We start from the raw sequence: 17,620 nt of genomic DNA, 5'->3' as shown, positions 1-17,620 counted from the left end.
GCTGACTTCCTTTCTCACTGATCGACCCTCTTGGGTCCAGCTGGGATCCTTCCACTCTTCTGTCTCTCTCTCTACCTGTGGTTTTCCCCAGGGGTCTAACCTTTCTCACTTGCTGTTCAACCAATACAATTCACCTCTTGCCCACCGCATTGCTGCTCTTTGCTCTAACTTTCAGTGTTATGCGGATGACACCCAACTCTCTATCAGGCTCCCAGACCACCCCTACTCATTCTCTCATTAAAGACGGTCTGTCTGCAAATCAGGAGTGGTGTGCTGACAATGATCTCTGCCTTAATGCCAGTAAGATGGAGATCCTCCTCATCAGATCACCACACCAGCTCCCTCCTTTCCCCTCTCTCTCTCTCTGGCCGCCCACTCTCGGCCCAATTCCTGCTCCAACCTCTGAGGCTAAGAACCCTGGGGTCATCCTCCAAATTCACCCTCTCGTTCTCTCCTCACATCTCCGACGTCTCTAAGAAGTCAAACTAACAGCTGCACCTCCTCCGAGGTATTGTTCCTTTCCTCACTTTCCCCAGAAGCTCACTGTCTCCAGAGCTGTGGTCCACTCAAGGCTGGACTACTGCAACCGCCTTTTTCAAAATCTTCCTGCCTCGACTCTCCATCCTCTAGAACTCATCCAGAACAGGACTGCAAGACTTGTCCTTGTCCTCAGGCCCAGGGATCATATCCCTCCAGCTCTGAAATCTCTTCATTCCCTCCGAGCGGTGGCAAGGATATACTTCAAGACCCCCTACATTGTCCTCAAGGCTTTGTGGGGCCTGGGTCTGCACTACTTCCAACACTCTCTTCCTAAACATGTCCCTTCTCGAGCTCTCTGCTCATCCACCTCCAACTCCCTGAGGGTCAGTCACTTTTCCAAGCAGAGAGCTGGGGGCAGATCTCTTTCTTCGGCTGAAACAGCCTCCTCGCCTCCTCGTATCCCTCCAGCTCTGAAATCTCTTCATTCCCTCCGAGCGGTGGCAAGGATATACTTCAAGACCCCCTACATTGTCCTCAAGGCTTTGTGGGGCCTGGGTCCGCACTACCTCCAACACTCTCTTCCTAAACATGTCCCTTCTCAAGCTCTCTGCTCATCCACCTCCAACTCCCTGAGGGTCAGTCGCTTTTCCAAGCAGAGAGCTGGGGGCAGATCTCTTTCTTCAGCTGAAACAGCCTCCTCGCCTCTCTCCAACTTGAGCAGAACCACCTCCGGTTCCGGAAGCCACTCAGTACCTTCCTCTTTGCTTCTGCTTTCTCTTTTCCTCTCCCCTGCTGATGACCCGTCCGTTCCCCACATTGGTCACTGGGCAACCCTCTGGACCTGGGCCAGGTCCCTGCCTGTCCAATTGCACCTCACACTGCCTTTGGCTCTCCCAGCACTTGGGGTCTGTATCTGTAACCCTACAGCCCACCTGCTATGCGCCACCCGTTGACTGCACTTTTGTTTACCTGCACTTGTCTATACACTCCCCCCTTGCACTTCTCCCCTTCCCCTTCTCTGCACTTGGACGATCTGAATGACACAAGGCCTATTAAGATTGTTGTTTTGTCCTCCCTCTGTTTCCCCCTCCTTGTCATGTCAGGCCTAGAAACACTTGTGTACAGGCGCGTTATAAATGCCATCTCATATCATGTCAAATGGTCACTTTGTTACTAAACTTGAACGCATTGAACTTGAACAATTTTGGAGCATGCACTTGGACACATTTGGAAAGAAGCAGAAGAGCTCTTTCCTATGGGTAGTTCATTGTATCTTCTAAATAAGTAACTCTGTAAGTTTTAAATGTTTTAAACGAATGTGACATAGTCTTGTTACGTTTACGCTATTTAAGTGAATAGAAAATGAGATTTGTTTTTAAGCTGTAATCACTGATTTGTTTTTATTCTCCTCTTAAATGTGCATAAGGATTGTTCCAATAACCAAATGCCCAATAAAATAAAAAAATAAAAATGAATACACTGATTAAGCAACTACAACCAGGCTCTTCTATGCACACACGATGCACAACAGACCAATAATGGTAACAAAGAAGAAACCACCCAATGGGGGGGGGACAGCCGGGCGGACGTTTTGAGGAACTAGTTATAGTAGTGTTGCACATTTGCATTTCTCAAAAGCATAATTCATAAAGGTAAACTCTTCCAACTACGTTTAAAAGTTGCAAGTGTTTGTTCAATGTGAAATGCAACATGTATTCCTCTCTGACATAATGTAATGATGTATTTCAAATAATGTAACATTATACATTATTTGTCAAACTAACACAAGAAGCAGTGTAACTTCCCCTTTCACCACATCTATATTGTTAATATTATGGCCCATATGATAGCAAATCATACTGACCTTAACTATGGACGTGTGAACAGCATCCCACGGAACAGCCATCATGTGTTAGTCATTTTAGTGGTCTGAAGTCAAACGAAAGGGGCAAAAGGTTTTCAGTCTTCATCTGTCTGCACCACTGTTCATGTGTGTACTGTACTGCTTCTTGCAGTGTGCTATTTTCGCATGGGAATGTATTTATTGTGCATAGAAAATGGTTATTCGTCCTGATGAAGGCCCAAAGATCAAGAGATCAATATAGAAATATGCTCAAAGAGGTCCGAAACACAGTGTGTTGACAGATCAATATGATAATAGATTTAAACTTTTTGCTTTAATTGCTGGAATGTATTTTGCACAACAGTGTTTGTGATCTGAGAGAGACCAGTCATTTCATGTAAGCTTGATTATGTCTTGTAGGTCTGCCCTGTGTAATGAGGGGATGCTCTTATCAACAACTCTTTATGAATTTGTCCTAATAAATACTTTGTTTTAGCACTTGCAGTTTGTTTTTTTCTCCACTAAATAAAGTTTGATACACATTTTATTAACAGAATATTTAAAGTCTTGACATTGATATTGTCTCAGAGTGAATATAACAGGACATGGGAGAGCCATCGCCTTCTTCACTGTCCCCATTGTTCAAGGACACATTAAACAACTGCAGCAATGACTGTGTCATTGACACAGCTGAGTCGGTATTCCGCACTAATGAGGAATGCACATGGCATACACAGTGTGTACCTTCATATATGTCTTCCCTTTTATAATGACAATACACTGAACAGGACCTGCAGTCCTCACTGTATAATGTATTTTAATTGAACTAACTACATGGATCTGGTACCTGTCACACTTCCAGAGCTCAGTCAATGAGCACCATATAAGATTGCCAAGAGCAGTGCAAAAAAGTGTAATGCCAGTGACTAGTCCCTTTAGAAGCAAGGCTTGTAATGGAGAAACAAACTATGTACAGTGCAAACAGAGAAGCTCTCATTCTGTGTCTCTACTCTCTTGCAGCTCTCAATGCCGTGCCACTGCAACAGATGTCTGGTAAGTGGCCATTTTATTTACTCACAATGTGGACATGGAACGCATAGGGCTGAATGCATAATCCAGGTAATGTGGTTGGCTCTTAGAGTGGGAAAGGGTTATATACAGCTGGGTCTGTAGCGCAGAGGATGAATGCATCCACTACAGCTGTGGTTGACCACATGGCCACAGGTTCGAATCCAGGCCACTCAGCCCTTCATCATCAGTACGTTGGGTAACAATAACTCACGGACAACGTGTTTGTCTTGGACGCAAGACAGCACAGAGCAACACAGGTTTGAATCCCAATCCCGCGCTTAGAAAGAAATCTCTGCTTGTTATAAAAGATGAATTACAATTATCTGTCAATAGCGCCAGGATACCCCTATGAGGATGAGTGTTCACTCTACGAATACACGTGTTATGCTATTTGCGGGTACATCAGATGGTTCTGTCACCTCTACTTGAAACAGTAGATTCAACCTTGCAGGTCAGAGACAGAAGCCTAGGATGAATGAGAATGCAAGCACCAGCCAATGGACAGCTTCCAAAATGGTGGGCATCCACCAAGAAATAGTGAAAGATCCACTCGATACATGCATGTTCCTGGCAAAACGGATAAATGCTCTATTCGCCGGAACTCACTTACTACGAGACTAGAATTCATTTATTGGAAGCGATTATCTTTAGCAATGTATTTTAATAATATGAGCATTTAACTTATTCAGAACAGTTAATGTATGATTGTTTTCAGTAACCTGATATTAACAAGAAACAATCAACATTTTTACCTTTAATGTTAAATCTTACAATTAAAGCAATCAGATTCATATTAATGTTCCATTTAACCCAGAATCTCCTTGCTCTCATGTCAACAATATAACCTTGCTCCTTATATTTATGCTTTAATATAATTCAAATTTTTAGGGAGAATTGTCAGGGCCCGTTTCTGGATGCCCAGGCACAACCCCTATTCTCAAGTGGGCCTGGGGCGTCCTCGTAGTGCACGACAGCGCACAGCCTTCATTGCCCCTGTTTTTGGGTGCAAGAGGTGCAATGGAAAAATCGTGACAGCTCTTTCCTTCAATAACGACATAATTGTTATTTTACGAAAGTGCTGCCTAGGACAAGGGTATACATGAGCACTTAATGACATTCTTTACGCCACAAACTGTCCCATTCCATGCTGCAGTACTCTGGTATAAGTTGGGGTCCATTACCACCTTCCACTAGAGTACTGCAGCATGGAATGGGACATTTCTCTGTGCTGTATTTGCAAAGCACATTTTTTTAAAAGGTTCAGGTAATGCTAGTATGCAGGTGAGAGACAAGGTTCATTGAAACCAGTGAACCACCCATCCCACACCCCGGAACACTAATGTTTGGCCACCCACCTGCACTGCAACTGGATTCCTGTGGCACTCCTCCACAATACAGGACCCTAAATGGTACTGTGTATGTGTGCCACTTTAAAGCACATTTAAAAGTGAGTGGAGGAGTGCCACAAGAATAGCCATCTTAAATGGCAGCCGTCTTAACAAATGTGTTGGTTGCTAAGTTGGTTTCCAATCCATCCTAGCAACCGCCCCATATATTCCGAAAGTGGCGAATTTATACTGACTTCGGAAGAATGCACCACCTTCAGAATAGGCCCTAAGTACCGAAAAGGTTGTTAACGCTTTTTACGACCTTTTTCGGTACTTTACACCCACATGAGAATTGGGACCTCAGTGTCTGTGCTAATTCCTTTTAACCTGAGAGACCCCCAGCCCTTTTGCTGGACTCTGGACTTTTTTTAAATTTTAATCTTATGAGTGAGTGGAAGTTTTTATCACTCACTCATTCTTTTTCTCTGACTGGGATTTGTGTTTGTACTGTTATATGGAGTCTGGTAACCTCCAAATGTTTAATACAGGCATCTGCTGTTTGCTCTGTGTCACCCAGCACCCTATGTGCAGTGTCACGGAAAAGTCCCTTGGACTTCTCTTTATGTTTAAATACATTTTCTTGTAAGAACTACAGTTCCCAAGAATAGTAAGACAACATTTATCTTACCTTTTCTTTTGTGAGTCCAGCACCCACGAACTTATGTCGGGTCCTGGGGGGTTACATTGTAACTTTCTCCCACTCCTCATGTAACCTTTTGTTATGCTAACTTAAATGGATGGTGGCAGTGGTTACTTTTTGCTATCTTTTGTGCAGGTTACTACCAGGCCAATTTCTCAGCTGCAGTACAGCACCCATGGGTGACAATTTTTCCAAAATGTCCCTTTATATTTTTTTTCTCCATCTTTCATTTGTCAGTTCCTTCTGGGCTTTTCTTCTATCCTTTAGATTAGATTTGAGTCCTTTGTGAGTTTTGCCTTTGGCGGGTTTCAGCCCTGAAGCCCACCCAGGCTACAGTGTGTCTGGGAAGACAGGAAGTGAGGGAGGAGCCGAAACTTCATTGACCTTTGTCTGTAGGTGTGCCTGGCTGAAACCAGTTCTAACTGGGCAACTAGCTGGCCTGTAGGACAGCCACCCCCCAGGTGATTGAATCAGAGTGAATCAATGGGCTCCAGCATAAAACGCAAGGATTTTGGGACTTCAGACAGCTTCAACCACTGTAACAAGGAATCTAAAGCAGAAGACAAGAAGAGACACTAGCAGCACCTTACAGGACCACAGAAGCACCAGTGAAGCCCTGCAGCTGCGCTGACCCTGTTTTCACATCGACTGGGAAGACCTGCCAAGGAAAACTTCCTCACTTCGGCTAGTGAAACCCACGAGCCTTAATTCCTTCTTCATAGTGGGCCATCCCTTACTTACTGAGACTTTTCTGAGCTGCAAAATCCCAATACCCGGGGTACCTGGACCATTATTGAGTGCATCATCTTCCATAGAACGAATCTGACTGAAACGTTGCAGGCATCTGTGTAGACCTCCAGAGGCAAGAATTTTTCACCAATAGTCCCCTCACCAGAGTTCAGGACCGAGTAATCAAAGAGAATGCAACCAGTGATATTAGTTTCCTCTTGACGCTAACAAAAAGGCGACAAAACCACAAAGAGCCGCTGGAGGGAGCTCAATCCATTGCTGCCGACCCCTTCTCCTGACAAAGGAGCAGTAATCAGGGTCTGCAACGCTGCATCTAGAAGGAAGCCAGATACAATTTCTTCTTCACGTTCAAGGTACTGCAGGGCGTGGGTTGTAAGTACCATGTGCAACTGTCATTGTTTCCTGGCATGGGAAGTGCTGCTTTATTCAATTGAGAGTCTACCTCAACTCCTCTGTTCAGGCCTTGCACTCTGTGCATTTTCAGGTAGGCTCCCCTTCAGTTCCTGTGTTTCTTCAAGAACCACTGGCTGGTTAACTAACGTTTCCTCTGAAGATCTTCATCAGAACTGGAACTGTCCATTTCACTCTGGCTGTCCTGGTTGCCAATTGTATTTCCCCTTGCAATGGATTGGAACTGTCAGGTGTGTCTCTGCCTTTGTTCTTGGGAGCCATTTCCACCTGCCTTATGGATTGCAATCTAGAATGATTCTCTAAGGAAACCACTTGAAAAGCAGCCTTGTTAAACATTTGGTAAAAGTGTGGTTTGTGGATCTGGTGATCATGTGAAAGGGGACCCCAGATGTAAGGCTAAACCTTCAGGGGTCCAATCTGTCTCCTTAGCCTTCATCCCTGAGGATGAAGCTCCCATGACAGATACTTACTTTTACTTACTAGCAGGAACAACAGAATATTGATTTTTATAATGCAATCCCTGACAACACCTAAGAATTTTACAAGGACAGTGTACTTGTAGATAGCTAGGAGAACCCTGCCGTTAGAGACACTGGGGCCAGCAATACAGTGGTTGATGACATTTTTTTCAAACCTGAGGATGTAGCTAAGGCACTTAAAGATCCCACTAAGCTTTCTGGGGGGCATATGCATATGGTCCCCATTTTGCCAGCCCTCATTCAGTGTAACATGTCTGTAAGCATTCCTGTTAGTGTGCAATCTGAAGTACCTGGAAGAGTCCTATTGGGTAATGACTCAAAGACTCTAGGAGTAATCTCCAGCACCCGAAGGCCTCCCAGTAAAAATAAACAGAAGCTGACAATATTAGCCGGAGGAGCAACCTTGAGAGACTCTCAGTTTGAGATTAAGGTTCAATCCAATAATTCAAATCCACAGGCAAGTCAACCTTCTAGCTCTCACAAGAAGAAAGGGACCAAGGAGAGATTCAGAGTCTCCTGGGAAGAAAAAGGACCTCAATACCAAACCTGCTCTGAAGAAAGGGACTTCCCCCGAGAGGGCAGTCCCAGGTCACCCCAGTGACCCCACTTCCTGCTGAGGCTGAGTTGGTGGTTGAACAAACTCCTGATGAACCCTCTACTGATGAAACAGAACTGGAGGAGATCCTTCCCTGCACGGAAGATCCGGATCCTAGAAACCATCCTGAGCTGCAGACATTGCTCGCAGAAGGTGGGCCCTCTAGAGCAGATTTCAGCAGAGGACAAAGCGAGTCTCACTCTCTAGAAGGTCTGCATCAGCTGACAGCTTTCAAATTGGAAGGGTCCCTCTCTGTGGTGGGAGTTCCTTTTGAGAGGGTGGGGATTGACATTGTTGGTCCCCTAGACCCTCCAACCTTAGCCAATCGATTTGTATTGGTTGAAGTCAACCATGCTACTAGATAACCTGAGGACATACGTGTGAGGACTGTTACTGCTTAGGCAGTGGCTAAGGCTCTACTTGGTATTTTTACAAGGGTAGGCTTTCCTAAAGAAGTAATCCCTGACAGGATGGTCATATTGCATGTCCCACTACATGCAGGCCATGTGGAAACACTGTGTAGTTACTTACAATTTCTCAACTGCCTACCACCCTCTAACAAATGGATTGGTAGAGAGGTTTAACCGTTCAATGACGAGCATGATAGGTGCCTTAGAAGAACCCCTGAGGAGAAGAAAGTGGGGCCTTCTACTACCATGCCTTCTCTTTGCTTAAAGAGTGGTGCCTCCAGCTGGAGTGGGTTTATGCCCCTTTGAACTCCTCTACGGTAATCCTGTCAGAGGCTCTTTGTCTCTGATCAAAGAATGTTTGGAGAGTACTCCACCCTTAAAGACATTCCGTATAACTGACTATGTGCTAGGCCTCAGGAAGAGGAGGGTACAACTGATGACTGTAGCTTCAGACAACCTTAGGGCTGGTCAAGCCCTGGTCAAGCATTGGCATGACCAGAAAGCCAACATGGTGGAGTTTACTTTGGTTCCCACAAGGCAAAGAGTCTTGCAGGAAAAATGGATAGATCCTTCAAAGTTGTAGGCAAACTTGGTGAGGTCAATCATTTAGTGGACTTGGGCAACCCCAAGGAGTCCCCTAGGGTATTTCACACTAATCTTCTCACGGCTTCTATCCCCAGACCAGCTTTGCTTCTATCTTCTGACCAAGAGGAGGAGGAGAGTGAGTCTCTCCCTAATATCCTCAGGGGACAACCTTCCGATAAAACTGTAGGAGTAAAACTCTCTTCTGATCTGAAACTGCAGCAACAAGACAGGGCAAACCTCTGTTAGGTCAGTTTGACCCTCTGCTTTATCTGACACCAGGCTTGACCAGTTGGAGCCAGCATGCATGATATCCTCACTGGTGACAGTCTCCCTGTCAAAAGCAGAGGCTTCAGAATGTCTGATCATGTAAGAACTCATATAAAGGAAGAGGTCAACAAGATGCTAGGCCTTGGGGTTATTGATGCAATGTTCCAGTCCATGGGCTAGTCCAGCCAAAAGCAGGAACCAAAGAGTTGAGATTCTGTGTGCACTATACGTCTTTGAATGCAGTCACCCAGACTGATGACCATCCATTACCTAGGACAGATGAGCTGGTGGTCAAACTTGGATCTGCCAAATTTCTCTGTACATTTGACCTAACCTCAGGCTATTGGCAAATAGCTCTGACAGACCATGCCAAGAAGAAAACTGCATTTTCTACATCTCGGGACTTGTACCAATTCAAGGCCATGCTGTTTGGACTAAAGAATGCACCTGCCACATTCCAAAGGATGGTGAACCATGCTCTGAATGGGTTGGATGACTTCTGCATGGCATACGTGGATGACATTGCAGTGCTCAGCCCAACTTGGTAAGAACATCTTCATCATTGTGGATATGTGTTGCAGTTCATTGATCAGGCCCATCTGACCATAAAGGCAAGAAAATGTCAAATTGGTCAGAGTAAGATGGTCTACCTTGGACATGAGGAAGTGATGGTGAGATTAGGCCCTTACCTAGTAAAGTACAAGCTGTACAGGACTGGGCCATACCCACTACTCAAGCCCAAGTGAGAGCCTTCCTAGGTCTCACAGGTTCCCATAAATTCATAGAGAACTATAGGAGCATAGCTTTGCCACTGAATGTCATCTCTCCACCCAATTTATCTCATACCAGACTGTCTTTCTGGAATTCAGGAATGGTGTGCCTCCAACGATCTCTGCCTTAATGCCAGTAAGACTGAGATCCTCCTCATTGGGACACCTGGTTCCTCCTCTCTCTCACTCTGGCCACCCACCCTGGGCCCTCTATCTGTTCCTTCCTGTGAGGCTAAGAACCTTGGTGTCATCTTCGACTCCACTCTCTCCTCTACTTACATCTCTGTCGTCTCTAAGAAGTCACACTATTAGCTGCACCTCCTCAGAGGTATTCTTTATTTTCTCACTTGCCCCAAGAAGCGCACCGTCTCCTGAGCACTGGTCCTCTCTAGGCTGGAATACAGCAACAGCCTCTTTTTCAATCTGCCTGCCTCTAATCCTTTACACCTTATCCAGAACAGGACTGCAAGACTTGTCCTTGGCCACAAGCCCAGGGATCGTATCTCTCCGTCCCTGAAATCTCTTCACTGGCACCCTGTGGCTGCAAGGATCAAGATCAAGACCCTTTGCATTGTATACAAGGCGTTAGTATGGGGGCCACCTTGGCACCAGACGTCGCGAACCTCTACATGGCCCAATATGAGGAAGATAACATTTATAACAACAGCCCTCACAGATCATACATCAAAATTTGGCGCCGCTACATTGACGATGTGCTCTTGATCTGGGAAGGCAATCTAGAATCACTTCTGGCTTTTCATCAATGGCTGAACACACAGAATACCCACATAAAGTTCACCATTGAGTGGGACTATCAAGCAATCAACTTTCTCGACCTACATATTTATCGATCTGGAGATATGCTGAAAACAGAACTTTTCAGAAAGCCCACTGACAGAAACACCTTGCTCCATTTCACAAGTTACCACCCAGAAGGGTTAAAGTACAACCTTCCATACGGCCAATTTCTTCGCATCCGTCGAAATTCTACCGACAGAGAGAAATTCTTCCATCATGCAAAACAACTTCAAATACGCCTACGACAGAGAGGCTACCCGAAAAAATCCATCAGGGCTGCCAGGAAGAGAGCAGAGAACACCGACCGCTCTATTTTGCTTGACAGCAAAAGAAAAAAATCCCACTAACAGGATTGTCTGTGTAACTACCTTCAACCCGGTCAGCAATCTCATAAAGAGCACCATCAACAGAAACTGGCATTTAATCAAGAACGAGGGCAGCCTAGCGAAGAAACCACTGTTTGCTTTCAAGAAAAACAGGAACCTGAGGGATACCCTTGTACACACATTTTTGGAACCCACGAGAACGACTGCAACCTTATGGAGTATCCCTCCAGTTACTGGGCACTTTAGTTGTGGACACTGTATCGCCTGCAAATACACCACCAACAGCAAGACCTTCACACACAAGGACTTCACATGGAAGATGAACACCACACCAACTGCGAGAGCAGATGTGTTATCTACGCCATCAAATGTCCCTGCGATTTGGTCTACATTGGTAAAACTATAAGGCCCGTAAAACAAAGGATTAATGAACACAGGTCTTGCATAAAGAACTCAGTCCAAGACAAACCACTCGTTGAACACTACACCAAAAAGGGCCATACTCATGAACAATTTTCATGGACCGTGCTACAACAGCTTCAACCAAAACGTTGTGGGGGTGATATCAATTTGACTCTGACAAGACTGGAACAGAAATGGGTTCACAAATTGGACACTGTACGTCACGGTTTAAATATAACCGTTGAATGGAAACATTTCTAAAAACAAAAAAACCCCTCACCCTCCTTTATCAGTTTGGGACACCAGGGGCAACCTATATAGATATCTCAGCTTGCATATTTGAACAACTGTATTACTGTCATCAATTGTTTTAATTTCTGGCTATTATAACCTATGTAACACCAAGTGTACACATGTATTCACATGGACTGTGGTTTGTTCACCTATTGTTTTGACATCTGGCAATCAGTACTTATGCATCTCCCGTCAACAACAAGTGTACACATGTATTAATTACCACTACGGGGGACATGTGATATGACATATATATATGTCCAATGCTAATTAACCTCTTATTTTTTGAACCCGTACAATGAAAGGAAGCGTATGTACTCAGCAGCATGTATAATGAACCTTTCTACCTGTACTATGCTAGTACTCACAATAGGTAGTTTGGACAGACCATGCACCGGTATATACAACGCACTTCCCGCCGGTAACAATTAACAATAGGCCTCTCTATAGGGCTATTATGAAATGCTATCAGACTCAGAGCCAACCATTTTGGCCGTTTCCACACACCCTTTTCCACATTTTGCATCCAGTGCATCCCATTCAGCATTGCTTTAGCCTCTAGGCACCGCTTCTGGGACCACACCTCCCATGATGCTCCACCATTTGAGTAGTTCAATCATGCTCCATCTTCAGGACGCGATTGGTTCACACTCCTTCCGGTACCCATTGGGCACTTACAATTCGTTTTGATTGGCTGCCTCCTAGCCTGCAAAATGTATATTCACAACGCACCTCCCACTGGTAACAATTAAATAAACAATAGGTGTCTCCATGGAGCTATTATGAAATGCTACCAGACTCAGAGCCAACTGTTTTGCCTTTTCTAACACACCTTTTTCTACAATTTGCATTCAGTACATCCCAGTCAGCATTGCTTTAGCCTGTAAGCACCGTTTCGAGGACCACACCTCCCATGATGCTCCACTATTTGAGTAGTTCTAGTATGCTTCACCTTCTTGACAACACGCGATTGGTTCAAACTCCCTCCTGTACCAATTGGGTACTTCCAATGCGCGTTTTTGGCTGCTGCCTAGCCTGCAAAATGTATATTTACACAGCAGCCAGCATTCTCCTCACAGTTTCATTTCGAGCTGAGGACCCCGTATACAGAGGTACGTCAGACATACTACGGTAAGCTAGCCAGGGAACAGCACCTTAGCTTTTTAACTATTTACAGAGCGCGCCCCTCTTTTGACTTGGCTTGCCAGTTTGCATCCACTTATAACTACAAGTAGACAATTCAGGTGTCCACACCGCCACATACAGGCACGTAATTACCCGCCTTTCCTCACTCGCCAGATCCCAACTCGATCTCACTGCATGGAATATAGTGTTCCCTACTACATCTCAGCGCCACTTCATGCACGCATCTTCAGGCACTCTAAGTCTTCCACCCCCCCCGTGCTTTTTTTCCCAAATCAGTTTCACTGCATCGACTTCAGTCTTTCAGACCACCTGAACCACCGGCCAGACGTCTACACCTCATAGCCACGCACTCGCCCACCACCATGCTCTTCGAGGGCAATCTACCCCAAGTAGGATTCTTTTACTATCATCGAATCCACTCCTCTGAATCCTGATCCAGGATCATGCGTTCTGATCCTGTATTCTCTTTCTCTCAGGTCTGGGACCCGCTGTGGTCTTTCACAGTCAGTAGGAACCCGAGAGATGTCGACCTGAAGCATTCTCAGGCAGATTCCTAAGTGCAATCACGCACACACTATCCTTTAACTACGTGAGTATAGTTCTCAGCTTGCCACTGCCACTGGAGCAGCAGGTAAGCCGTTTCTTAGTTGCACCATGAAATGTAACACTATGGCCAAATTTGGCCAGTATCTAATACTATCCTAAATTAATTAAATCACCCCTTTATTTGAAGATCCTCACTGCCTCTCTTAAACCCACAGAATCAACGGACAGCACCACCAATGGTGCCTTTCCTGATGAAGGCCAGCATATAGACCGGCTTCAATCAAGTCATGTTTTGGCCGAAACACAACTGTGTCCACACCTGTGTCGATCCCCGTGACACAACTGTATCTTCCCCCTTGTGTATGTTATGTAAATATTTGTTGTGTACACCTTATGTGAACTAACCCTGGGGCCATCTTCAAGCCTCAGGTATACTTTCCCTGCTTGATAGTTCTTTCTCTATCACATCTATACAGGGAATGTATTTCAGTGTGGAGCTTCAACCTCAATACATCAGAGGTTGACACTTAACCCGTGTTACCACCGTTCACAATAACTTTTGTCTGTTTGATGCCAAAAAACTTTCGTGCTTATCGAAAGATCTGTAAAATAAATTGTTGAATGAACTAAAAAAGGACTGTGTCAATGTAAAATAAATACACATGCACGGCACAACTGGCTTATTTGTAGGATCTTCTTCATCCTGATTATTTCTTTTTTTGTACTTATACCCACCTGGGCAAATCAGGACTCTGCCAGGCGCCCTATATTTTTCACTCGGTTTCAGGTATGACATTATGCTCCAGACGGAACTGATGATAGATGGAAGATATCTCTTGCATGTGGCATCATCAAATCATGGTTGCCGTCAACACAGTGGCTTCACACTTACAGATGCCTAGGCTATGTCTTTTGGCATAGTGTATGTAAATGGGTTTGGGGTATACAGATGTTTGGACACACAGGGTCAGATGTGCAGTTCCATGCTAATTTGGATATTCCCTTTGAAATGTGCAGATGTGATTCAAGCCTGCATGCCAACATGTTTAGCATGCCACTTTACTGTGGTCATGGTCTTTGTGTGTAGGAATACTCTTTGGAACTGTCTCAGCTGTCACTATACCCTAATGTTCCCCTGTTGTATACATGTCACAGCCCAGCACCCACCATCACACACTTGCTACTTTCATTCAATCACATTTATTCCACGCTTTTGCACATGCCAATTTATGAATGACAACTAGAATGCAGCTGCAGTGTTTTCATTTGTGGTGAGAGGTGTATGTGAGTGGAACGGGAGGGAATTGAATGGGTAATGGTGTGTGTGATGGTGCTGTGCGCAGGGGTGTGTGGAAGTTAGGATGTTGCGGCAGGTGGTTGGAGGTGGAGGAGCATGAGAAGTGGAAGGAGGAGAGTTTGATGTGGGAGTTGGGGGCTGCTTCCTGGTCTTTCCGTGTGTCTTTCTCTCCCAATGGCTTGACTACCACCAGGCTTAGTGGCACTCTGTGAATGGTGGGCCTGGTGGTTGGCTTTGGAACACGAGGTAGAATGTCAGACACCTGCTCGGACCTGTTCATTATCTCGGATCCCCTACTGACTACATTGAGGCTAATCATCTGCTCTGCTGGCCTGTCCCCAGTCTCAAGATTGCCTCATACATAGTGTCAACACTGCTGACCTATACAGTGATCCTGCACTGTATGAAGTGCCCTACCTCAGCCGCTTCTCTTCCTGAATTCACAATTGCCTGGACAACCTGCTGCTGCTGTCCAGGAGGATGTTGATCCAGTCTGGTGACTCACTCTTGATGGTCCAGAAGGCTTAGGCGGTGGATGGCCTGAATGAGGACGGTGTCAGCAGCAGCAGCGGTCTGGGCTGAGGACCTGTGGCACTCCACAGGAGAGGCATGTGGTTGTGACTGGAGATTTGGGAGTGTGATGTGTGCGGATTCTCCAGTAGATGTCACATCGCCATCCTCTGCCTATGTGAGGGGGAACAGTCCTCTGCAAGTACCTTTATAGTTCCCTTATCCACAGGCTAGGCAAGCTGGAAACCCACGCACCTGGAGCCAGAGGACGAAGCACCACTATGGTCCTCTGGTTTTGGGGGATGACCTCTTTCTCTTTCTTCTCACCCAGCTAAACACTCTAGACAGGCAGGTGTGGCCGCTGGCCTTCTCCATCTTCAATGTTGTTAGAGCATAGTCCCGGGGCTGTTTCCTCCATTAAGTGAAGGCATCATAAAGCAAGACACAGAAAACAGATTCAAAGTTCAAACAGAAATGTTTTATTAACTCAAATGTCAGGATGGTTGAAGGCATAACTTGCCCTATACTAAGGTGTGATTTCCCTAACTAAAGAAACCAAGGAAAGTCTGAGTCAGAAAGTTCAAATCTTAAGTTGTACTTCAGCCGAACATCTTTCTCTTTTAGATCACAACAGGCTGACTACCCTTCTAAGTAAAGATGCACCACTTTAAACCAGATCAGTCAGAGACAACCCCAGCCACCAAAAATGTGTTGATCATGACCTGACCACATTAAACAAGCAAAAACGAAAATTAGAATCCATATGGTTAAATCATCAAACCAAGGACAATAAAGAAGCCTGGAAACAGGTGGATACAATTTACAAAAATAAAATGATTGATTGCAAAAACCAATTTTACAATCATGAAATATGCAAAGTGGCCAACAGTACTAAGAAACTCTTGGAAAAACTCTGACTTCGTGAGAAACCCAATGCCCTCCAAATGCCACCATTCCTACCTACCAATCTTGATACCATCACAGAACAGGAAGCCTTTGAGGAGAAAAACAACAAAGCAAGAGAGAAGATAGAGGTAAAGGGGCAGGCCAGAAACATCCCTATGCAATGTCCCCCACATATAGATTGCAAGATGCCTAAACACCTTCTGTTTTCCTTCTATAAAATTGACAACTGCGAAATGGAAAACATCCTTTCCTCCATGAAGCCTACAGCCTGCTCAGAAAATATGATTGCGCCCAAAATCATCTTGGAACATAAAGTGCTCTTCGCCCCTTTTCTCATGAGGTTTGTTAATGCCTCTTTCCGTGAAGGAAAAGTGCCTAAATCCATAAAAACTGTCACTGTCACCCCGCTACCAAAAAAGCTCAACCTCGATCCAATGGATCTCAATTACCTTAGACCTATCACTAATTGCAATTTCTTGCTCAAGGTCTTGGACAAGGCTGCCTATAAGCAGTTTCAAATCTTTATTGAAGCCAATAGTATTCTACACCCCAGACAATCTGGCATTAGACCACACTACAGCACCTAGACTGCCCTAGTGGATCTTCAAGCACACATGCTCCACATGTTAGAAGATGGCAGAATAGGCATTCTGGCCTTGCTGGACATATCCGCACCTTCGATCTGGTGGGCCATGGCACCCTGAAACAGACTCTATGCCACCTGTTACTCTCACCTGGTCCCTGCGGAGGTGTTGGGGCACGGTTGCAGCCCTCCCGGTGGTGAGGTCGCTCGGGTCCGACTTCACCTTCTGCGCTTATGTGGTGACTGGTGGTTATAGGTGATGCTGCTCAGGACTTCTCCTGCATGGAGAATAGGGGGCGTTAGTATGCCAGCTTGTGAGCCTGATCCTCTCCCAGACCCCTTCTCCCAAACCGTGGTACCCGTGGGATATGCTGCCCCTCGAAAGCTGATCAGTTAATTAGCTTTGGCGAGCACCCCGTCCTGCTGCTTCTGGCAGTGGCACTTGTATGACTTGGACCGAGTGTCATGATCCCTACCCCCGGGCAGCTGGACCAAGCCCATTCGCCCCGGAAGCAGGCATCCAGACATCTGTTTAAACCTCAGAAGCCCCGGCTAGGGGCTATCTGGGTTCAGTCCTGGCGCCTTAGGCGCCAGGCTCATAGTAAAGATCAGTCCCGGCGCCTAAGGCGCCAGGCTCATTGTCATCACTTACCTCAGGCAGACCATGCTGCACATGCATCCAGGCCAACGTAAGACCTGGAGGGACTATTCTTTCCACCCACTCGGGTGTGGTTCTAGGGATTCCTTACCTGGGACTACTTCCAAAGCTATTTAAACCACGCCCGATCTTCAACACACGCTTTGCGTTATTCTGCATTTAGCAGCGTAACGCTCACCGTGTTAGCAAACCTGCATCCAGCCTTCTGCCACGCCCGCCTCGAACACGGAGCCCCTAGGAGAAAAAGGAAGATAGAAGGAGAGGTTAGATTACAGACTTTAATCTGATTTCTCACCTGATTTCGGATCCTGCATCACTCCAAGCCTGAAGGCACATTCTTCCGGCACGCGTCGCATCCCAGCTACAGCGCTGCTCCATTTTCACCAGCCCACAGCATCTCCGACTCGGCGCTGCCTCTGTCACTTTTTCAGTGATTTTCAACACCTGGGGAAAAGACAAGAAAAA

General features: G+C 45.7%; 1 long non-coding RNA gene across 2 annotated transcripts in view; it reads left to right on the top strand.

Annotated features, from left to right (window-relative positions):
• Positions 1-17,620, top strand: part of LOC138582445 (uncharacterized) — a 388,580-nt gene that overhangs the window by 31,751 nt on the left and 339,209 nt on the right. For both annotated transcript variants that reach the window (XR_011305059.1, XR_011305096.1), the window contains exon 2: positions 3,344-3,376. This is a non-coding gene — a long non-coding RNA (uncharacterized lncRNA). The remainder of the gene's footprint in view (positions 1-3,343; positions 3,377-17,620) is intronic.

The sequence above is a fragment of the Ambystoma mexicanum genome, chromosome 1p, assembly GCF_040938575.1.
Source record: "Ambystoma mexicanum isolate Mex_15411 chromosome 1p, UKY_AmexF1_1, whole genome shotgun sequence".
Taxonomy (NCBI): domain Eukaryota; kingdom Metazoa; phylum Chordata; class Amphibia; order Caudata; family Ambystomatidae; genus Ambystoma; species Ambystoma mexicanum.
Note: the sequence above shows the minus strand (reverse complement) of the source record. Positions and strands in the feature narration are given on the sequence as shown.